This window comes from Esox lucius, chromosome 5, assembly GCF_011004845.1.
Source record: "Esox lucius isolate fEsoLuc1 chromosome 5, fEsoLuc1.pri, whole genome shotgun sequence".
Taxonomy (NCBI): domain Eukaryota; kingdom Metazoa; phylum Chordata; class Actinopteri; order Esociformes; family Esocidae; genus Esox; species Esox lucius.
This window is the reverse complement of record NC_047573.1, coordinates 8,506,079-8,515,175: the sequence shown is the minus strand read 5'-3', so window position 1 is coordinate 8,515,175 and position 9,097 is coordinate 8,506,079.

The window sequence follows — 9,097 nt, the reverse complement described above, 5'->3', positions numbered from 1 at the left end:
AAAGTTGTGCATGACCTTGTGGAAGGTGAATATCTATAAATCACCACACACACACACACACCTCTTGAATCATATGTTTTCTAGTAATCGGCCCTTCAATTAAATTGCTTTTTGTGCCAGCAATTCCCTGTGACAATGTACACTGTATTTACTTCACAACTATCTTAAAATCTGCCTAGTTGTTCTGCTTCTTTTTTGTATCGCAGAGACAGCCTCTGAGACAGCCTGTGCATGAGGAAAAATATCCAATCCCTGGAGACTCTGAGGTGTCACAAACCCGGGTGGACCAAACACCATTCATCAGAGAAGGGCCTTAAAGCAGAGGAGGAGGGGTTGTATGAGGACACTGTGTCTGGACACCATGTCTGGGTGGATGTGTCTGTATACCATGTCATGATGGATGTGTCTGGACACTGTGTATGGATGGATGTGTCTGGACACTGTGTATGGATGGATGTGTCTGTACACCATGTCTGGATGGATGTGTCTGTACACCATGTCTGGATGGATGTGTCTGGACACCATGTCTGGATGGATGTGTCTGGACACTGTGTATGGATGGATGTGTCTGGACACTGTGTATGGATGGATGTGTCTGGACACTGTGTATGGATGGATGTGTCTGTACACCATGTCTGGATGGATGTGTCTGGACACCATGTCTGGATGGATGTGTCTGGACACTGTGTATGGATGGATGTGTCTGGACACCATGTATGGATGGATGTGTCTGGAGACCGTGTCTGAATGGATGTATCTGGATACTGTGTATGGACAGATGCGTCTGGATACCGTGTCTGGACAGATGTGTCTGGATACCGTGTCTGAAAGTATGTGTCTGGAGACCGTGTATGGACAGATGTATCTGGACACCGTGTCTGAATGGATGTGTCTGGAGACCGTGTCTGAATGGATGTGTCTGGACAACGTGTCTTCATTGAAGACCTTAGATGACACATTCAGATAAACACCACAATATGTTTGCCTAAACTGAACTGTATATTTTGACCACACATATGAACACAGCCAGATGGGCGCACACACGTGCACACATGCGAACAAGCTAATGTCAGTAGTAGTGGGTTTGCAATACAGATGCTCTGACAAAACCAACACCAAGTCCAGAGCAGATGTTGGTTGCATTGCTCTTTTGCCAGGAACCTGCTTTGGTCTTCCATGTCAGACAGGAAAAAAAGTACTTGGCGCTCTGGAACATGTGCACAGACATCCCAACATGCATGCTCAAACTCACATGCACACCCCTCAGGTATACTGCTTTCCCTCACATGCACACCCCTCAGGTATACCACACACACACACACACACACACACACCTTCTTTCCAGTCCTAAGACATTCTCATCTCTTCAATGAGTAATCGTAATCCCTGTCAAACATTAGCCAGAATGCTAATCTTAACTTCTTTCAAAGCTTTCCGTGATCCTGATAAATCCTCACCCTTGTCTGACTACACACAGCACAGAGTTAGAGGAGAGAAACCCGCTAACGACAGCCTTACACATTCAGCCAGCCTAAATCTCCTCTCCTCCTCGCCCATCCTCTCTTCCATCGTCCCCTATCACACACTCACCTCTCCTCCTCCTCCTCCTCCTCCTCCTCCTCTCGGCACACTCCTCCACAGTGACGAACACCTCCCACATGACTTTGTAGCCCGTCTTCTCTCCTTGGCTCCTCGCTCCGTTCCCTCGTTCGTTCCTCTCTGCCTTCCCTACACAGCATGTTAGACTGGCCTGCCTCCCAGGGCAAGCAAGACTGCCTCTGACCACACCCAATGGTCGCACCACCAACCAATCAGCAAGCTCGCACCAGCTGGCCCTCCCTCTTGGCCTTGCACATGGTGGGCTGGGGAACTCCGTGCTGGTGTGAAAGATGGGAGTGGTTGAGGTGGTGGGCACAGAGGTTTCAGAGCTGATTTCTAGGTACAGAGGGGAAGAGTGACATGCGGGGGGGAAATAATAACAGCCAGGAAGACTGCAGGTGCCTCGGCAAATCACTACTCCTCAACACACACGCGTGCGCACACACACACACACACACACACACACATAGTACATGTACCTAATGTACCTGAATACACAGGACATAAAAAAACTTCAGGATGAGCTCTGGGTTTAGGATTAATATAGCTCTCAGTACCTGTATTTACAACGCACGGGCAACATGAATAATATAAATGTATTGCGCAACACACATGGACGGCTTTAATAATTCAAGGAAAAATAAAATGTTGTTCCTCTTACATGTACAACCAGAAGTGTAATGAGTTCTTCTCATGCTCTGTATCACAGTGACAGTGATGGTCCCCAAAACTATTAGCTGTTAGATGAAAACATGCTTTGGGAACTGTGCTTTATTAGATAACCGGAATGCTGAAACTGTATAGGAGCGGGAAGAACGGAACTGACAAAGTGACCTTGTTATTATTATTTCATTAATCGTAATCAGGCAAACAGGTCTCACAAATGTACACCCTAAAGACCCAGACCTAGAAATGTGATTTTCCTAGTAACACCTAATAACACTGAAATTGTGAAAATGTCCTTTTAAGTGACAGCTGCTTACATAAAAGGACAGAATTTCAGCCTGTTTAGGTCAGTCTTTTTGATGATGTCACAAGACTTCATTTAACTATAACGGACCAATGACTGTCCATCTGGCTGAGGGGTGGGCTCTAGATCTTGATATATTCAAAGAATGACAGTACCCGTTCATATCTTCACATTTGCTACCTCAGGCTAATAATATGAAAGGCCATAAGAGGCTAAGGAAATAAATGACATTATTTTGTGTAACAGTGAATGATTATACAAGAAGTGGTGATTTAGAAATGCAATTAAAAAGACTGCACTGGGACTTTAAGCCAGGAAGTGGCATAGGCAATGAGGAATGGGTTATGTTAACTTAAACCTAACTGTTATTGGCAGGGAGGTTTAAAACTCTCTTTCTCAAATGAGTCTAAGCAATTTATGTCAATAGCCAGGCCAAAATTCCCATCACACCTAAATTGGCTGATTTTTCAGGATGTCTTTTCAAATACTAAATTGGCAATAACAGGTTTATTTCCTCCTTACCGTGCGAGGACAAATACAGGACAATCACGGTGTTGACTGCATTCAGACAAGTATCTGAAACTGGCATTGTTATCTTCAGAAAACAACAAATTGACACATTTTACTTATTTTAAAGCATCAGCATGTGCTGATGCTTCTAGTCTCTTAGCTCGCTAACATTGTCCTGACATCATAAAAGCATAATGTCATTTTTATTGAGGATGTAGTTTCTGGGGCCATTTACCTGGATAGTTTTTGAATAAGCCTTTCTAATCGCCTCACTGTCCTGGAGTCACTGAAATAGAAACAAATAAAAATGTTGATGAAGTACCAAAGGTCGCTGGATTCTATTTCTATAATTGTGATACTTTGAGATATTTGAAAGATGACATAACCAGGTTTTGAGATCCACGACTGTGCAGTGAGGTGTTGCGTCGGCATTGACAGTTGTGAGGTCCTGCAGTCAAATCTAAAGCATTCTCAGATGCTACGATCATCGTACGACAAAAGGTAAATCCATATTTTTTATATACCTATCAGTTTTTTGAAATAATCAAACAGCTCTGCCGGTAGCTTTCAACAAATGATTGAACCTTCTTTTTTCCCCTCTGCCTTTTAAACCAGTTCCCTGTGAAGTATGCACACGCATTTCCTGCAGAGACAATCAAATGTCTTACAGACAGTCAGAAGAGGTGTCTAGGCAGGTTGCCTGTCTGACAGGACGAGCCACCAGCCGAAGAAACTGGAGAGCCTGATATAACAAAGATTTATGAGCCATGATAAACAACAGACGGTTGAAAGAGCTGAAACTTTCCTCGCCTCAAACAGCCTTGGACGGTCCCTAAACCCGGCCTATTGTCGACACTGCCACCACTCCCAGAACAGGCTTTTAATGTAATGCAACACAGGGAATGCCAGGGAAGGCCTTAGATGTGAAAAATATGACTGGTCACAATAACGAGTGCTGCAGGGCAGCTGGCCACCTCTCTACCATGACCTCCGACGAAACTTGGGAGCTGCCAGCTCATTTATCTCGATGTACCCTGGCTGGTCGTCTCTGTGTCTCTGTCCGCAGCCATGTTTTCCCCTGCTCGCTGTTGGCTGTCTGGGATTTTTGGATGCAAATAGTAATATAGTCTACTAATCCTGTCTTACCAGAAGACAGGAAAAATTACCCAAGCTTACTATTTATGCATAAGTACTTGGCGGGATTTGAAGCAGTGACTCATAAAACTCTATGTCGGATAATTTGCTTCTCATCTTACAATGAACTGCGGTGAACCGTACTGGCTACACACAACAGCTGAAGGCTAAACAGGATGACACAGTCACCTGACTTCAGCCAACTAAGGGCACCCCAATAACATAACATCAGAATTTAAAGGGTTGCTACGAGCTAATGCAACAACAACCCCGGCTATCGCAGCAGACTGCACCAAAACACACCACGGAAGCCAGCTTTTGCCTTTGAGCGGTGTCAGCACTCTGGAAGGCAGATGCATGCAGAGGGGTTTAAAAAGCAATAAGACCAAAGCAGCCCATCGAGGAGCCCATCGTACAAACAAACCACTGCCGTTATAAATCCTGTACGGTGTTCTGTTTCAGACTAATAAAATCAAGGCTGATCAAATTGAAGGATTACCTTTGTTGCTTCCATAACGGCAGCAATTCGGCTTGTCATCACAGTCCCCCCTAGACGGACAAACAATGTCACTGTTGAGGGTAACTAAAATACACTTTGGTGGATTTCCTAGAGATATGAGGACAGTTTAGTTATGTTTCAATGCAGGGCTTCCAAAAACTTTCTTCAGTCAGACAAGTCAGTTAACTTTTTTTTTTACCTTAATCTGGAACCATTGATTCAGTAATTCAACAGCTTGACGATTAGTTAACTAACTGAATCAGGTGTGTTTATAACTCAGACAAACTGGATGTCTGGACTAGGCTTTCTGGAGGCCACCCTAAAATGTAATAACTGCTCCACAACAACTGTTTTCTCACTGGAATTGTCCAAAGAAGGTGTTCAATACTGTGATGGCCATATTATACAACCTGATTCTACGCTCTGTTCTACTTTTCTCCAGTTAATCTGCATAGTATGTCCTTTGTTCAGGCATGTTTCTGCTTTCTCCACTCCAGCAGCTCATTGTAGATCCACAGAACACTTAGCTATTGAAGCCCCTTTGGGGCTTGGCTTGCCAAAATAACAGGTCCAACAATGGGTGGGCAGAGTGAATCACTCTATGTCTGTTTGCTTAAAACGGCTGGCAAATCTGACATGGAGGGGAACTCTCTTCCAGCACAGAACCACTTTTAGGATAGGATCAATAATTCAGATTTTCTAAATGCAGACTCTCTTTGGTAAAAAATTCAGGAAACAGGGATGTCTTCTTTTTCCGCACCTTTCAGTTCGGGTCATTGAGCCTCTCACTCTTGTCATAAGAACCTAATTTACCAATAAATGCGTATAAAGACACTTGAGAAAATATTTGTATACACTGGTGACATTCTAGTCTATGTAACACAGGATAGGACAATTCTAAAAATGGTGGAACCAGAATAAAGGATTCTCAAACCTACATGCATGCAACCCACAAACAAATGTTCCCATGACAGGCGAAATGGTCACATCTTTCTGAGAACATTAAATTATCAGTTTCATACGTTCCCACATCTATCAAGGAACCAAATGTGCTAGATGGGCAGTGTAACCACAATTACGCAATTACACAGGAGGACTCTCTAAAGTACATTGTGATTATCAAGGAAACGACTACAAAATCAATTACTGGCAGTGAAATAGCACTTAACAAACATTGCACACATGCCAGAAATGTAGCATAAACTGTTTGACTCTCTAACATGGCCAAAATACAGCTCAAACCAAAGTAGCAGAGGAGACATTCTGGCTCTAACAACAACTGATTGGCTCATTAATAGGTTTTAGTTTCATTAATCACACTGGGAATCCAGGTTACTGTAAAGCTCTGCATCTGCAGCAAAGCAAAGACAGCTCTATGGACTGTGATTGTACCGTAGCAGGCCCTTATAATGGGGAAAGACACAGAATAGTAAAATGCTAATGCCATCATCACAGACTATGGTAATGGCCTTCTTTAGTGCCACAAGCACCACCCCAAAAACAAGATCTGTGGTGTGATACTGCTTGCTGGATTTAAATGTTCTGTCCTTGTTTTTTTAATTTGATTTATTGAGAGGAATTAAGAAAGAGTGTGTGTGTGTGTGTGTGTGTGGGGGGGGGGGGGGGGGGGGGGGGCGAGAAGAGGGGGGTTGGGAAGGAACTAAATGAAAAAAAAAAAATAAACAATAGCCAAATATTTCTATATTATACAGTGCAACTGCTCAATTATGTCTTTTACCTAGGCTTTACACTAGATGTAAAAGATAATTTTGATCAATTAGCCACCAAAATGACATTTTTTGTTACATCTGACATATCTAATAACATGAGAGAACTACTTTAGCATTGGCATCTATTACATCACATTTGACATTTCTAATAACATGAGAGGCCTCTTGTGCAGTTGATGCCAATGATGACATGAGAGGCCTCTTATACATTTGACATTTCTGATAACATGAGAGGCCTCTTATACATTTGACATTTCTGATCACATGAGAGGCCTCTTATACAGTTGATGCCAATGATATCATGAGAGGCCTCTTAAACATTTGACCTTTCTGATAACATGAGATGCCTCATGTACAACAGACTTCTATGATAAAATGAGAGGCATCTTCATCCTTTCACATCTATGGAATGTGATTTACTGCTGTGGTGTTACAAGAACAATTTACTCTGTAGATAAATGCTAGCAGAACTGCAAAGGTGTGTGTGTTTGCGTTTGCCTGTGTTGCGTGTCTTTACACACGGTAGGGCTACCATTGGGAATTCGACCACAGTTCCACAGTTTTCTCCAATGCCTTTCGGGGGAAGAGTCACTGGCTTGTTGTTGTCTCTCTGTTGCGCACTTGTGCAATTGGGCTGTACGCTGCTGGCAATACTCGGCCCTCTTTGTTGGTGGGTGTCCCTTTGGTTGATGCCTGGCAATGTGGGTGGATTGATTTCCTGCCTGTTGGGCCCTGTCCGGGGCCTCCCCCGGGTAAGGCCACAGTGTCGCTGGACCCCCCCGTCTCAGTTCCAAAGTGTTACGCTGCTATATTATGGTGCTGGGGGATGTGAGGAATGCCCTTTCTAACTTTTCTCAGTCTCCAACAGTTTTACATTTTAGGAGGAGATGAGGTCTTGGTCCACACCTGCGGAGTACCTGGTTTGGGGGGCCCGTTGCTGTCCCTGTCCTTGTCCACCTGGTCATACTTTTGACCTAGTCTAGAATCAAATAGACTCTGGATTTAGCCCAGAGAAATGTATTTATTATTCTAATTGGACTCTTAATATGTCACCCGGCACAGCCAGAAGAGGACTGGTCACCCCTCTGAGCCTGGGTCCTCTCTAGGTTTCTTCCTAAATTTTGGCCTTCTTAGGGAGTTTTTCCTAGCCACTGAAATCCAACACTACTGTTGTTTGCTCCTTGGGGTTTAAGGCCGGGTGTCTCTGTAAAGCACTTTGTGACAACTGCTGTTGTAAAAAGGGCTTTATAAATATATTTGATTGAAATTTGATTGATTCCCCTGTAAAAAAAAAAATCTAAGACCTTCGGAAAGCACTTTTCAAAGTGCAAGACATGAAGACAGATTTATTCAGCAAGCCTTGGTATTAGGAGGAAAGGCTAAACTATTTGTTTCTCAGAGGGATAGAGAAGCCGTGATAATATTGTAGATAGAAAATATCACATTTCTTTGCTAGCCGCTGATGTTATGACATAACAGCAGTTCCTGGATTGACTCCAGTTCAAAATAAAAAAAGAGATGATATAATGATTCTGTATCCTCACAGTAGATTCTGCACAGCCCAGATTGTTCAATGCCTCATACATTGAGCATTTGTTTCGTAGCAAATATTATTATTATGATTATTATTATATTTTTGGACTGGCGATCCCTTGGGGATGCCTGGTTACCTAAATCGCTGGTTCTGGCAAAACATTATGCCACACCCAGAGAAATCTAGATCTGCACCCTCCATGAGGACTACCAGGTCACAAGAACAACCAAATCTGATTGGTTCTAGAAAGGAATGAGTTTCCTCAGGTTAGTCTCAGAAACCAATGGGTAGATCTAGAGCCCTGACTCTGACCGTTTAGGGATGATCCAATTGCGATATAAAAAACAGCCTTCCTTCTGATTTCACCGAAACAACTGCAAATTAAATGATCATTGCAAATAAGCAATAAATAAATAATGACATGAACAGGCTGTTGCAAATTATGATGTTTATAATAACGTTAATAATATTTTCTCTCGAAATCAATGAATGGATACACTCAATAATATTTACTTAATTATATTTAATTTCTAAGTACAAAAAGGCTAGTAACTTTTACTAGAGTAATTTAAAAAAATGGGTTGTCAAAAGGGCCGACTTAGAATACCACTCACTTGGGAAGTGCATGGCTGAAGGAACCAGGTCTTGGGATGGATGCCTTTTACATGCCCACTTCTTGCTAGTGGAGAGGGCAGTTTTCAAGCAATTGTTCTTGACACTTTTTTTTTTACTTCTACAGCCTTTTATTTGCCGCTACTTTGTAAGTATGCTAAATTGTTACTTAGATCAATGACCTGGGAGCGATTAAGTTTAACTGTCTCACCTGAGGAGGTACCGTGTTTTCCATCTTTTCAATTCGACCACTGGCCCAACACGCTTGACCACTAGTCTACCCTGCAGCTTTGAAGTTAACATCCTGACAAACATTTTGTTACAGTGTTCTTTGGTGTGAGTCCTCTGCAAACCATCTCTGTGTGAATGATTAATATCACATTGTAGTGTATTGTACTTACTTCACAAATCTTTTGGTCAAGATCTGTTGTATCTGTTGTTTGAGGTGGTTGGTAACAATAAGAAGAAAAGGAAATGCAAATATATATATGTCAGTCGTGATACATTTG